The following is a 14,482-nucleotide window of genomic DNA, read 5'->3' on the forward strand; positions in this document are numbered from 1 at the left end:
CAGAAAACATCTCAACTTTTAAGCCTCAGTGAAAAAGCAGATGAAAAAGATAAAAACGATTTTTTCTGTTTGTGCTTCTTCTTTATTTTTACCTTTTTCTTCCTGTTACACAACTCACTGGTCTTATGTCACATGGTGGCCTGAAGAGAACGACTTTCGATAAACATATTATTATTATACATGTGGGCCGTGGGGGGGAAAAACAAACACAGGTACAATTATCTTGAAGAAGAAGCTTAAAAAGCTCAGACCTGTCAATCAGATTTTTAAGCTCAAAGTGGCGTATTGATAAGTGAAGCCGCAGCAGATCTGCAAACAGTTGTGACTATCAGCACAACAATTGTCCTGTCAAAACAGGAAGAGGAATCCTGACTCATCACCATCACAATACAGATAGTTGCTTTTGCTGAACTGGAATTTGATTGAAAAATGGAACAAAAGAAAGGTTCATTTTAGTTTTGCAAATCTCCAGTGAGAATAAGCTAAATTATACAATTCTATTTACCTACCAGGGAACAACAAGTATTAGCAAACTGGACAATGTGAGCTGAATAAAACTTTCATCGAGAAAGTTAAGAATTTTCACTGCCCTCCAGTGGTCACAGTGCAAAATTAGATTTATGTCTTCATAAATAAATAAATAGATAAAAAATCTTAGTGATGTTGTCAGTAGTGTGTTTCATCTTCATCTTCATCATCCTGTTTATTCACATTCTACGGAGGCTGCCATGTTTTTTACAGGAGCTCAGACTGGACAAACAACAGAAGGCTGCCACAGGTTCTCTTTCATGTTTGGAAGGGGAGGGTGAGGTGAGGGGGGTTCAGCTGCAATATGACACTTCACCACTAGATGTCACTAAATACTACACACATTTAATGACTGAAGTGCTAATTAACAGTAACAAGCTACAGCTTTCATCTAGGTTGATATTGGATTTTGAACTCAGGGGGGATGAGAGTTCGAGCTCCGAATGGCTAACGTGGCATCAAACTACTAGTTAACTTTGTGAATGTTAACTAAACAGCTACTGAATAGTAATTCATTAGTTGGTTACATTTAGATTTACGAATTAGCATTTCGAGTCTGCACTGGATGTTCTGCATTATCCATCTATCTTGATTGTCCCTTGTACATTTGAAGGTCTTCCGCACAATTCACGTCACCAACCACCAGGAGACGCTAGCAGGCGTTAGCATCCGCCAGTAGATGTTAGGAACGTAGCCTCAGTTGTGCATCTTAGCATCATCAGGTGTTTTGGTCTTGTTATCAACGAAAACATGGTTGCCTCCGTACAGAGGACCCGCTCCAGATGTAAATATAAAGTATTTAAAGAAAACAACAATTAAGATGAAACACACAAGTGAAAACATCTGTAAGATCATTTGATATTTAATTTGTGCCATTATATCCTTGTCACCTAGATCTCACATACTGGACCTTTAACAGAGAAAAGCTCTTTCTGTGCACAGGTGCGTCTTTTATTATTTCTCCTCCGCAATTAACCAACTTTCGCCAAAATCGTTCTCCATCATTTTTCATATTGAGGGCACAAGTCACACATGAACACGCGGTGTCATGAAGTGTGACGCCCCCCCCCCCCCCCCCCCCCCCCCCCCCAGCAGCGGTGAGGGAGGACGCTCCGCCGCAGAGAGAGAGAGCTGAGCCCGCGGACTGAGCGGAGCGAACATCCGCCCTGCGCGACGCACAGCCCCGGCACACAGCTCCCTGGAGCGGGCGGAGGAGGCTGGAGAAGCTCGGGCAGCTGGAGAAACAAGCTGGAACATTCATATTTGTATCTTATTTTTTTTGTTGTTGTATTCCCATTGTTTGACTGGAGGATGTACTGGACGCGCTGGTTCACCGGGTAAAAGCGGCGGAGCACCGGATCACTTCTCTGGATATTCATCTCCCTCTCTCTCCGCCGTGTGGCTCCGGGAGGAAAGAGACGCGTCGGCGGCCACCGCAGCCCGCGGACCCCCGGGAGGGAGACCGAGGCGGACAGTGACCACTTCATCCGCGTGTCCTGTGAGTTAACTACTTCATATACGGGTGTGTGTGTTTATTGTGGGTTATTTGTGTTGGTGCTCCGGCTGCACGAGGTTGTTCAAGTTGCGCTGACCAGGCTCCAGATGTGCATCCGGATAATCAACCACCTGAAAGACGCTGGAGAGTTGGAGATGGAGACGTTTGCTCCACATCTGGATTTAATAACTTCTGCGTGAGGGAATGGAGCCGGGATTAAAACATGTGGGAGGTGCGAGTGTGTCTCGAGATGCTCACAAAACCTTTTCATCTGATCGTGTCTTTATTATCAGGTGGGATAATTCCACAGTTCGTCAAATTTAAAGGTGAACATCTGTCTCTCTTTGAAGTGGGGTGAGGTCTCTCTGCCTTTTGATAGCAGCTTAGAGGGACAGATATATAAAAACATATTTATTGGGGTGAGAGAAAATGCTCAAGGGCAGAGGCAGGTCCTCTTTTTGTTTTTATCAGGAGTGCATCTTTAGGTTTTGAGCAGAGCTGCAGGCTTCTTCCAACACAACATCCCAACTGGTCCCACAGGAACCATCTAATCAGGGATGTGCAAATTACCCAAACACTAATTTAGTGGCTTGGCTGTGGTTGGAATGTTTAGTGTGTTGCTCTCATCTGCCTGTGCTGGCGACTGGAGCTCTAGTCTGATTTTATTGATCTTAAACTGGGAGGATGCACAGGCAGCAAAGGGTGGCGTTATTAAGCCATTACTCAATTTAGTGATGGTTGTGCACTGTTTTCTTTTTCCCCTGAAGTTTGTTATATCGTCTCGCTGACAGCAATTAGCGAAGTGGTGGCGAACAGAATAAAGTATAACCTTCAAACACGTCCCTCTGCTGCCTCTCCATTTTTAAAGCAGGTTCCGTTCAGAGACGCCAAGACAAGACAATCTAAAGTTATTCATTGTGTCTCTGAGATATTCAAGAGGATTGAAACCATGAAACTTGCAGAAACTACCTTGTTGTCTGCTCGCCTCCAGAAATGTCCAATTTGAGAAATTCAGATAATGGTCCAATGGAAATACTGGTGATGGAAATGCTGTCTTACTGGCGTGTGCACTCCAGCATGTGTCTTCCAGTAACAGGTTCCTGTCTTCATGCAATCGTGATTCAAGCTGCTGGTTCTGGTTTCGGCAAAGTTGTCCACTCAGTCGTTTTTTTATGATTCGAGCGCAATTTCATTCATATTCTATCAAGGCTTATGAGTCGAGTGCATCTTTTTTCACCTCCACTGCTCTGTCACATTTTTCCGAGCTCTACTTGTGCGATATTGTTTTCAACATGGACAGGATCGATATTCAATTTTTCCTTTTGATGTTAAAGCAGTTTCAGCCGATTCAGCGAAATCACCAGATGCTCTTATGTTTATTAAACTTTCCTCTGGACTTTGATTCAAGGCGCTGGATGATTTCACAGTTTGGACGCTAAGTTGAATTGATGCCTCGCACATGTTGCTGGAACCAGTGGCGTCTATATAGCGAATGTCTGGGTTGTGATGTGGTTGTGTTGGGCTTGGCTGCTTTTGTGTTTGTGTTTTACACCTTTTGTGTTGTTGCACTCCATGAGACACGGGTGTACACAAGTGATTAGTGGCTTGTTTTGTCAGAATAGACAGAGATTGCCTCTAAGGGAATTCATGGTCCGGCTTCTTCCATCAAATCAACAAATACATCTCTGGACGCCACAATTATATAGAACAATATTAAATGTTGGCTCAAATTGACGTATTTAATCTCCCTTGCTGTAAATCAGTTTAAAAACCATGTTTCATACATCACAGTCTAACGCTGCCTTGCTCTTCTGTAACAGCAGCCATCAAGACTTACTGGTGGAAGCAGAACTCTAATTAACGCCTGTGATTTCAAATGGGCCATAATTTAATGCCGTAACGTTAATGTAGATATATATTTCATGAGGGTCCTAATCTGCTAAAACAATTGTTATATCAGAGCACTCCACCGCTCTGCTCAGTTTCCTGAGACCATCTGATAGAGGAGAAGATGCAGTTACAGTCAGACACAGTCCTAATCAGAGGAGCTGCACTTGCATATCGGGGGAATAGACGTAGGGAGCGAGCAGCTGTGCCTGTTTCTCTTGGCACCGAGTAGAGGTTACCCTTATCCCTCTCGAATGTAAATCAATTATTTGCTTGCGATACATGCCTTAAACGTTCGTACAGCCACATGGGGGTGGGGGGGGGGGGCAGGTGCGAGATGAAATGCAATTTGGTCGATGGAAATGGAATATGTCTGCGCCAGTTGCAGCTGTCCCATCATCTTAAATAAAATGATTATTGACACGGGCCAACAGATATGCGTTTAGGGGATGGCTAATTGAAAACGACAACCCCGGTGAAGGCTCGCCCCTGGGAGGCGAGGAGAGAAACGCATACCAGTAGTGACAGGAAGGGAGGCTGGAGATAGAAACTGTCTAACAGAGACCACAGCACCCAGGGGAGGCCTCTTTCCACTGGCAAATCTGAGACTAATAAAGTGCAAAGGCTAAAGGAAAAATCTTGCAGAACACGCTTCTTACACTGGTGAACACTACAGGCCTCGGTATTATGTTGTAGAAGAACATGTAGTTATTACAGAGGGCGAAGCTAGGACGTGTCGTGGCATCACGGAGATCTGTAAACATGTCTTCAGTGTCTGGAGAGAGAGAGGCGGGAGCGTGGTTCTGTCCACAGATTGTGTGTCTGGGGCATCTGTCCCTGGGGAGATCGGAGGGAGACGACACGTATTTGTCAAATTAGAGAGATTCTCTTTAGGAAATGTTTGGTGATCTTGACAGCGGCCAAGTCGTCCTTGGCTGCATTCCTACCCAGCACTTTGTTTGTAAGGGAGACCCACTGGTCTTGCGCCGCCTGGAAGACAAACGTCCCCCAGGACCCATCTGACAACTTAATTTATGTAATTGCTTGGAAGCATCTGTGTACGAAAGAGTGACTTTCACCCCCCCTCCACCCCCACCCCCCTCCACTTGTCAGGGTTATGAATGGCCTGGATTTGACGGCCGATGAGTCAAACCGAAAATCTTGAGCCACAGAGATGTTGTCATGCAGAAAGCACAAGAAAACAAGTTAGTTTGATTAGGCATCCATCATCTCCCATGTGGCTCTTTGTGGCTCTGTTGGTTAGCAGCTGATCCGAATGGCTGGAATAACTAATAACTAATTGTTTTTGGTTAGCTAATATATATATCCCATGGCCCCTGATTGGTTAACGATGCCCGACCCCCCCCCCCCCCCCCCTCTATGTGCTTGTCTTTGCGATGTCCTCATTGTGTTAACTTTGAACAACTCATCCACAGACACCTGCAGGCGTCCTCTGTGCCAACGCTGAAATGTTAAAGGTTAGTTTTTGACAATCTGATCTCAACAGAATTCCCTAATTTGTAACCTGAAGGCATTATGAAATATAATTTTTTTTTTTTATTATTATGTTTTTTAACATACGATTTAACCTTTAATGGGGGTGACAATGCAAACCTTTACCATGTTATATCAAACTCTAGAGAGGAGCAGACTTCACACCAAGGGATTCTTCTTCGGCCACCTTACTGACGTGTGGAGATCGGGGGGGGGTCTGTGGAGATGCTGTGGAGAAAGTGGTGGTGATGGTGGGAAATAGCCCGAGGACAGAGTGTTTTTCAGTCGGCAGCCCCTGATTTTATGTGACAGTACAGGGCCTTATCTACCGGGGCCATGATGAAGCACAACACTCTTTGATTTTGTATTTATTTTTTTTATCTTCCAAACGTCTTACCCTCTCGTGCTTGCGACAGATTAGTGAGATGAAGGTGTAACAAGAAAAAAGGTTTAAGAGAAGTCGAATACAGCCAAATACAGGGTCTTAGGCTATATCTGCCTCGTGCTGATAGTACCACATTAAAGATTATCTTATATTTTTTTAATGCACTTTGACCTTCAGGCTCAGGAAAGTCCAAAAATTCTGATTTGTCTCGGGGGCTTGATTTATTTTTGAATGATACAACGCGTGGCAGACAATAGACTGGGGATAGAAAGGTGACACGTGAGGTTTGTGGGTAAACTTTACTTGAACCCACAGCAGCAGTTTGTTTTTGCCTCCTCATCTAAGACCAGTAGATCTATTGTACTCTGTTGTTTTTCCTTTTTTTTTTATCCCGCTGCAGCAGTAAGAGAGAGAGAGAGAGTCTGTTTCTCGTGCCCTCAAACAGGACATGGATCCCCCCCCCCCCCCCCCAGAGAATTAGTTAGGGACACTTCTTTATCCTGCTTAAAATTCATCGGAGCTCCGACCCTTTCTTTCCAAACATTTCTCTACATTTCTGTGGTCAACAAGTCCAACGTTGAGAGAAACTCAAACACAATCAAAGAATTTTCATCTAACATTAGTTGTTGTTTTTCTTCAACCTGACTTTATAGAACTACCTCTTTACATTTTGATTTTTAACCTTAAATAAGGGAAATGTCTTCAGGCTCGGTTGGTGAACAATCATTGAGGTGAAATAGCTTTTCAGCCTCTTTTAAAAATATGCCCTGACTCAAAATACATGCTTATAGTTTGTTCATCCACTCATTTATTCATTCATTTATATTTCATCCGTCATAACCACAGGCTGTTGGTATAAAATCATCGCCCTGCAGCTTAGAAACTCAAAGTATACGTTGTTTTTTATGGTGAAATGGATCTATTGTCGGAAATTGAATGCAAAATAAACCTTGTGATGTTTTCACTGGTTTGTTTGATCTACATTTTACAAATTGTAGATTTCTTCACACTGGAATGGGGCCTGTCATGTTTGGAAAGGGAGGGTGAGGTGAGGGGGTATTCAGCTGCAACATGCGACTTCACCACTAGATGTCACTAAATTCTACACACTTTACCTTTAAATACACGATTCCCAAAGATGGTTTCTGTCATTTTAGGAAGTTTTTATCACATTGATGGTTGTTTTTATATAAGGCTATAAACAAGGGGGGTGAATATATCTTAATTGACGGCTGAGCCTGTCTCGGGATTGGTCGATCTTGTGTTTTGGTTGGACCATGATACTTTGACTCCACTGCGCACTCCAAGTTACATAAACAACATGTCAGTGGCCATATACAGGATATTTAGTTGTTGTCTATTAATAGAAACTACAGATGCATCATTCATATTAACGATCAACCTCATTTTTATTGATTTATAAGTTTCTCTCTCACATTGCATCCAACATAGGATCTTATCTGGTTAAGGTGAGAGATTGTCATTCAAACGGAGTCTTAATGTCTAAACCTTCCCCCAAAAAATCCATGCTACAAACTCCTGAGGTAGAAATACTGTACAGATCTCTTTTAGTTGAGCCATTCCCGGTGTCCACTGTGGTGCAGCCTCGCAGGGCTCGCAGCCCAGTGGACATTGTCTGAACAGGAGGCAGAGATTTTCTACACAGAGAAGAGGAAGAGGAAGAGGAAGAGGAAGAGGAGGTGTTCTAGGTTCACCTTTCTTACAGTACTAAGTCATGCATCCTGCAGGCTCACGATGACTCGCCGCGTTCCACTCTCATGCCTCCTTTCTCCGAGAGATGAAATGTGTATGGAGGTTACTGTCAAAATACAACTAACAGGGCTGGCTGTGCTGTGCTGTGTATGTGCTGCAGCCCCCCCCCCCCCCCCCCCCTGTTCACTCTCTCGTAACAAAGCACTGAATTTATTCCACTCAAGTCTAGTGAATGTCGTTTCCTACAGTCATGCTGTAACATAGAAATATGGATAACGGCTAATGTTTAATGATATAGTTTCTTTTTGTTACCTCTGACTTTCTGATGACAATTTGATCCGATACACATTTCTACAAAGAGAACGTGCATTTGAATCAGCGATAATATGCACAAAACTGCACACACACACACCTGCATATATACTTATATACATTGTATGCTTTAACAAATGTGGGTCGTAATACCAGTAAAATGTCCTCCAGATACAGCGATGATGTGAGGCTTCATTAAGCCCGGGCATAAGACAGAAGCACTAATGCTTTTTAAAGGAAAGGACGGGACCAAAGCTGCTCTGTGAAGCTTTTATTCAAAGCCACCATTGTGCGGTGAATGCTGATGTTTGGTTTTAACACAAATTTCAGCTGTCAGCTTGCTGTGGGTGGTGTTATGGATGTAGTGATTTAGCAAGTAGTCCTTGGATAAAAAAAAAGAAGGGGGAATAATATTATAATATCAAAAAACGACATAAAGCTTTGCTTTTTATGATTTAACATAATTCTCTTCTGAGCCTTTGACGACCAGCTTCCAACTGGTCAGCGACTGGAGTAATTAATCAGGCATTTTCCAACATCTGCTGCAAACAAAGGGGACGGTTGAATGGAAGAGAAACATGAATCTACTCCAGCTAGTTAGTTTTAATTAGTCGTCTTTCAAAGGGAGAAGACAGAACGACGGCTGATGGTTCTGGGGACCGTTTGGTTTTTCTGTGTGTGGCTTGTTTACTATGAATTGCCCATGATTGTGCGTTTCCACAGATTATATTTGTGTTATGTTTTACTCATCATCCAGGCAGCCATTAGTCAGCTGTATGGTAGGGAAATAAAAAACGGAATTTTGTATAATGACAATTAATTGTGGTTTTATTCCATTTATTTCACTTGAAATGTATTTGTTCCTCATTTGTAAACACGAATGTTTCTCTTATTAGAAAATATAGATGATAACATGATAAGAGGTTTGCAGCAAATCATATAATCTTATATAATCATACATGTTTAGTAACATATGGATGAGGGTTTAAATGTAATACCTAGCCACGACTTATTAAATCTACCAATGTGCAACGTTAGCTTAGCTATAACGATTATATATTTACATTAATCTAACATCATGTCCGGTTTTATTTTAAATCACTTTTTGCATCATTCTTAGAGAATAAATGTGATGATATAAATATTCCGCTGGTGGAACAATTAAACCTGGTTTGGTTATCGCAGTATTTGTGAAGATAGTGTGAGATTTACTCTGTTCGTTTGAACAGGTAGAATAAAAATGAAGGTGCTGTTTAAATATTCCAGAGCAGCTTTTTTTTTTATAGCTTGTTACCGGAGCAGCTGAGGAACGTCTGGCTTTGTTTTCTGGGACATTATGTTAATGTCTCAGATGTTCTGCTGTATACCAGCAGCCCAATCATATCTAAACATATAGAGAGATAGTATAGGAAGTGCTGAACCTTAACCTAATTCACTCACACATTCCCTCATTGTACATTCTGTTCCCTTTTTAATGAGTGTTTTAAAGTTCCTCTAACTCAAATCCTCATGAGCTGTCAAAAATGTTTAATCCTCCATCGATTCTGTCGTTCTTATGTTTTTTCTCAATGCATTTCGAATCAGGGAAAACCACTAACTCCAGAGTTAAGGATTAAGATGCATCGATTACAATTTTTATAAGTGCACCATAATAAAAATAATCTGCAAATTTGTTTCCTGTCAACCAATGTTCACGCAGGACATCAGTTACGATGCACGTCCCTCATTCGGTTGCTAATGTTAACAACAAGTAGAATCTCTGTTTTCTCCAGGGAGCAGATCACAGTAAGTGATCACTCAGGGAGCCGAGCAGTGGAGATCCCACTCAGATAAATGGAGAATTAGCTCTACACCATCTATATATATATATATCTCACTGCACCAGGGGACTTCACAGAACTGCACGGGGGAATACAATTTTCACAGGCTGCTCGTGTTCCACTTTTCAGCCTGTTCATCACTGACCACACAGTATTGTAAGGGGGATGGAGGGCGACCGCAGGCTCCTCCAAAATAAAACAACCTTTACTACAACCATTTAATTCCATGGGCCATACTGGAGGTACCATAGCAAAGTGACACCTGGATTTGCGCAGCACATTATTGCACGGGTGTCATGTGACCTATACCCCCCCACAGATCTAATGGTTGGTTTCCTCTTCCCAGTGCTCACTGCTGCTTCTTAGCTATAATTGCCTGCATTCAGTCAGGTATCGACATAATCCCAAAACATAACATTTTAATCAGGATTTAAAGCATATTGGTTAATTCACAGGGATTTTTACCATCAAAGCAAGACTTTTAAAAAAGTAAGTTCGAAAAGTATGTGTGTGCTTTTCCCTTCTCGTCTCTCTGCCCCCTCAGTAAGCCATCGGGGGGGGGCACTTTGCACCGATTTCATTATTAAATGGACTGATAAGTGGGGGTTTATAACACCAGCCTGCTAATGATAGAGCGGTAAACATGTGCTATTCAGATGTATTGTGAGCAGCCTATAATTTCCTGCAGAGAGGTGGATGTGTTTGAGAAATAACTGAGTAGCTGACCGTGTTGTTCATTTAATTTCCAACTGTGGCTCTCACCAGAGAAACAACCTCAGGCACAGACACTCTGATAACTCGGATGTTTTCTAATTTGAATTTTGACATTATCACTGAGTTTTAAATCCCAGGTATCTTCCACTACGTGATCCAGGACACGTTCTCCGGAATGGAACATCGTTGAATGTCTGGATTCAGATCAAACCATTAAAAGTCTGTGTAACATTCCTGCACAGGTACTTGTCTTAACTGCGCTGACCTGAGGTGCCGAGCTCCCACAACGAGCCCGGAGACAGGCCCCTTATGGGCCCGATCACATCCTCATTAAATCTCAATTTCCAGCAGAGCTAATTTAAAACATAATTGTGTGACACACGGAAAACCGTGTTCTGCTGTTTCCTGTGAACATGGACAAATTGACGTGCCCAGCTCCTCAGAATGTGTGTGTGTGTGTGTGCAGCAGCCGAGGACGGTCATTATTGTGAGTCTGCAGAAAGCTGTGTACGGTGTGCAAAGACGTGAAGTAGCTGTCATGGTGTGTATGTAAATGTGGTCTTTAAAATGCGTCCCTCATACGTTTGTGCGGGACTCAAACACAGACTCTTTTGAGAAGGTGTCTTTGAGCAAAAAGCCGAGTTTAGTCAACAGTGATGAATATTAAAGAGGGATATTTCTGGGTTGATGGGTTATTTAGTCTGTGGCTGTCGTGAAGCAGGGTTTTGTCATTGTTGTAAGGTCAGAATGAATTGATAAATTCTTGTTTATTCTCCGAGGAAAGAAATGGTCCAAGATCTTAAAGTAACCAGATGCTTTCAGGGATTTGTGTCCTCTGGCAAACTTAGGGGGAGTGAATGTGTTTCATTGGTGTGGTGAGAGAAAAGGGCTTTAACTCCGAAAGTTAAGCACCTGCAAAATGTAATTCACATTATGCTACATTGCATAATTCACAAATTAGGCTTAACATTTTATTGAGCATGGGAGGAAATGGCCCCACAAGCCAGCCAGTAACTTTAACTCATTGTGAGACCCCCCAAACACACTCTCCTCTGATAGGTCATCTGGAAAAAAAGTATTTATGGAAGGTGCAGTCATCCTTGTGAAGAGATTAGGGCCCAGGTCCACTTCACCACAGTCCAGAACGTCGATATCAGGTGTCCCTGGGCCATCTGTCATTATCTTTGGTTGACCACTGCCACACCAGTTGTTGTTTTTTAGCTTGGACACACAACCACTACCACCCGGCATCGTTAAAATGCACAGATGATAACCGGCAGTGATAATTAAACTTGAAATGCAACAGGACATTATGTTTGTGCAGTGTTTTGGTTCCAGAGGTTCACCAACAAATCCCCCAGAATGAGATCCAGCTCCTGGGACAACACACAGCACAGCCATGTTTCCATGCAGAGTCTGGAGAGAGGCTGGTGCAGGAAGTGTTAATGTTGTGGTTTCTATTAACAGCGCACCAGCATCACAGTGGGTCAGCCATTAATCCCAGCAGCCTTCACTCGCTCGTTTCTTCACACATCTGCTCTCTAACAAGTCTTTTACTTCTGGTGTTTTTCTTTCAGTCACATAATGAGTGTGGGTTGTTTTATTATTATTAAGGGAATAAAAGAAAAAACAAATTGGCTGTCATACCTAGATTTAGATTATAGGCCCATCAGCCCCCGTAAATTCAAACAAGACCGACAGCTCAGCAAACCAAAAATTGCAGATCATGAAATCTTAATCTCCATTGCAGAAGAACGACAGGTTGGTGAAAGGGAAAGTGAATTAAGGTCTCCCCCATATGAAACATTTAAATCCGTGAGATCCAAATCCATAAATTACTCCCCGGGCAATAAAATGTGAAAAACACCTCACAATGTTAAATCTCACAAAGTTAAAGAAAGTGAGAAAAAGTTACTGGCTCTGCCCTTTGTCCTCATCCACACCAACATGTTATTTAATCTTTCTTGGCCAACAAACAAAACTAACAGGGGTGAAAAACATATCCTCCTTCTGTGGAGAAAATAAACTTAAGAAGTGCATTAAAATTTGTGTCACGCATAAAGCAACCGAAGTTGACCTGGATTCATCAAACAGTCGATAGTCTAGCTACTAACAAACAGTATTTGTTGGGGAGCCTCTCAGAAGGCCTGCACACAGATGTTTGGATTGTTTGTTTTGTTGCATTTGTTGAATTTGGGATGTGATGTGTTCTTTTGGGAAAGTGTGTATTCTCCTCTGGGGGATTGAAGCTTTCTCTGGAGCCTTTGCTCATATTTGCCCCGGTGGTTTAGTTACACATCAGTTGCATCAGTGGCTGTCGGTGTTTTTCTTTTAACTCAATATAATCAGTGAGATCGACAATAACCACAAAAATGTTTACTTGTGCTTGATGGACTGAATCTTTCTGTTTACGTTCTTCATAGTAATCCAAAGAATGAATCTCTTATCACTCTGTCCAACAAGCCAAATTCAATCTGTTTGAGACATTTTGCAGCAAAAGAAACAGTTTTTTTTTCACAATATGCTGTAAACCGGAGTTAAAAAACAAAGATGAATAGAAGACGAGCCCTCTGTTTATCCTCCGGAAGCTTGTAAGCGTCACATGTTCAGAGGCCCCGTGGGAAATATGCTCCGCTCGTAAATGCCAAACGGTGGAAGAGCAGAGTGGTGCCTCCTCCCTGGAGAACGTCTTTGACTTAACAAAACTTGTGTGAGCAGGCACTTGGAGAGTATAGATCGTTTTTTTTGGGAAAATATAGAAACTAAATGGAAACCATTAACCTACATTCTTCTGTGGGGCTCTGAAACCTACGTGCTCATTGAGATCAAACACACGTTTGAAACTGAGCTCTTTGTGGAACTGGAACATTCTTCAGTAGAGTCGTCAAATACCAATGTTCCCTTTAAATTCAATTAATCTGCAGACGCATAGATTCATCATCTCTTTGTCTCTTAATGCAAACAACTACTTTACTCACTTGTCTCTTGTTCATAGTTTGTCATCTCTTGTATTCAGTCTGTTGTTTGTATAGTTATTTGTTGTCCTATTCTATTTAGTACCTTACTGTGTATTCTAGTACTTTGTTGTGTATCTTCTACTTAGGGAGTATGTGCAGTTTTTAGTACATTTTATGTTTATTCGATTTATTTTGAGATATTTGAATTCTTCATGTTTTATTGATACTTTGCTCTATGTGCAGTACCCTTGACATGCTGCTGTAACACAATCATTTTCCTATCCATCCATCAATCCATCTTTTTATTTTTTGGTTTATTAATTTGTTTATTTCATTTTGTTTCAGTCCTCTAAACAAGCCAGATTTTTTGTCATCAAGATTTCACAATTTATTCCCTATATGAAATCTGTGAAAAGGTCACAATGCTGAACAAAATTATAAAGAAAGTGAAACTCATGGATCCATAGTTCTTCCCTGAACCATGAACCACATCCCTTGGTAGGAATCCATCCTGTAGTATTTGTATCCCCTGACCCCCTCGGTAATAAAAGGGACAATTGAAGAGGTTGATATGATGAGGACAGTTTTAAGAATAATGAAAATATTCCTACAAATAAACAAAAAGACAATGTTTTAAACAGAGCAACAGTTCCCAACCAATCAGCAGCTGCTCATCAGATCCACACTGAGCTTGTCTTCTTGATGAGCTCCAGAGGAGGCGGATCATGTTGTTGTTGGAAGTAAACACGTGTCATTGTCAGCACTGAAGGTTCCTTCTCTGGAGCGCCCTCGTCCCTCCACATGTAAATATGTCACGTTTAGTTATTAGAAGGAATGAAGTTAATTGAATATGCCACACAGTTTGTGTGACCTTGTTTTAAACAGCACTACTCCCTCCCAGGATGTAGGGCAGATGTTTTCATCCAGGTGTTCTTCTGCAGGATTCCTCCGAGGAGCAGCGTGGCCTTTCCTCTGATGCCACTGTCACCGAGCTGGGGCCGCCAATGTTGCTATTATAGTATTTTAAGCACTGTTGTGGGTATTCTTTTCATTTTGGAAAGTTCAGTTTCTTTTTTTAGTGTCGCTCCAGTGTCAGCGAATACCGAGCCAGACAGTTTATTTTCATGCAGCTTTGCCCAGAGGCATTATCTTTCCAGGTTGTCCTGAAAGTCTGAAC

The 14,482-nt window shown here is 42.0% G+C and overlaps 1 protein-coding gene across 2 annotated transcripts in view; it reads left to right on the forward strand.

The window, feature by feature from the left end:
• Positions 1-1,683: 1,683 nt before the first annotated feature.
• The window catches only part of cntn5 (contactin 5), a 102,208-nt gene continuing 89,409 nt past the window's right edge, over positions 1,684-14,482 (forward strand). For both annotated transcript variants that reach the window (XM_053423651.1, XM_053423652.1), the window contains exon 1: positions 1,684-2,026. The gene's annotated coding sequence lies outside the window, so the exon portion shown is untranslated. The remainder of the gene's footprint in view (positions 2,027-14,482) is intronic.

Source organism: Pleuronectes platessa, chromosome 5 (genome assembly GCF_947347685.1).
Source record: "Pleuronectes platessa chromosome 5, fPlePla1.1, whole genome shotgun sequence".
Taxonomy (NCBI): domain Eukaryota; kingdom Metazoa; phylum Chordata; class Actinopteri; order Pleuronectiformes; family Pleuronectidae; genus Pleuronectes; species Pleuronectes platessa.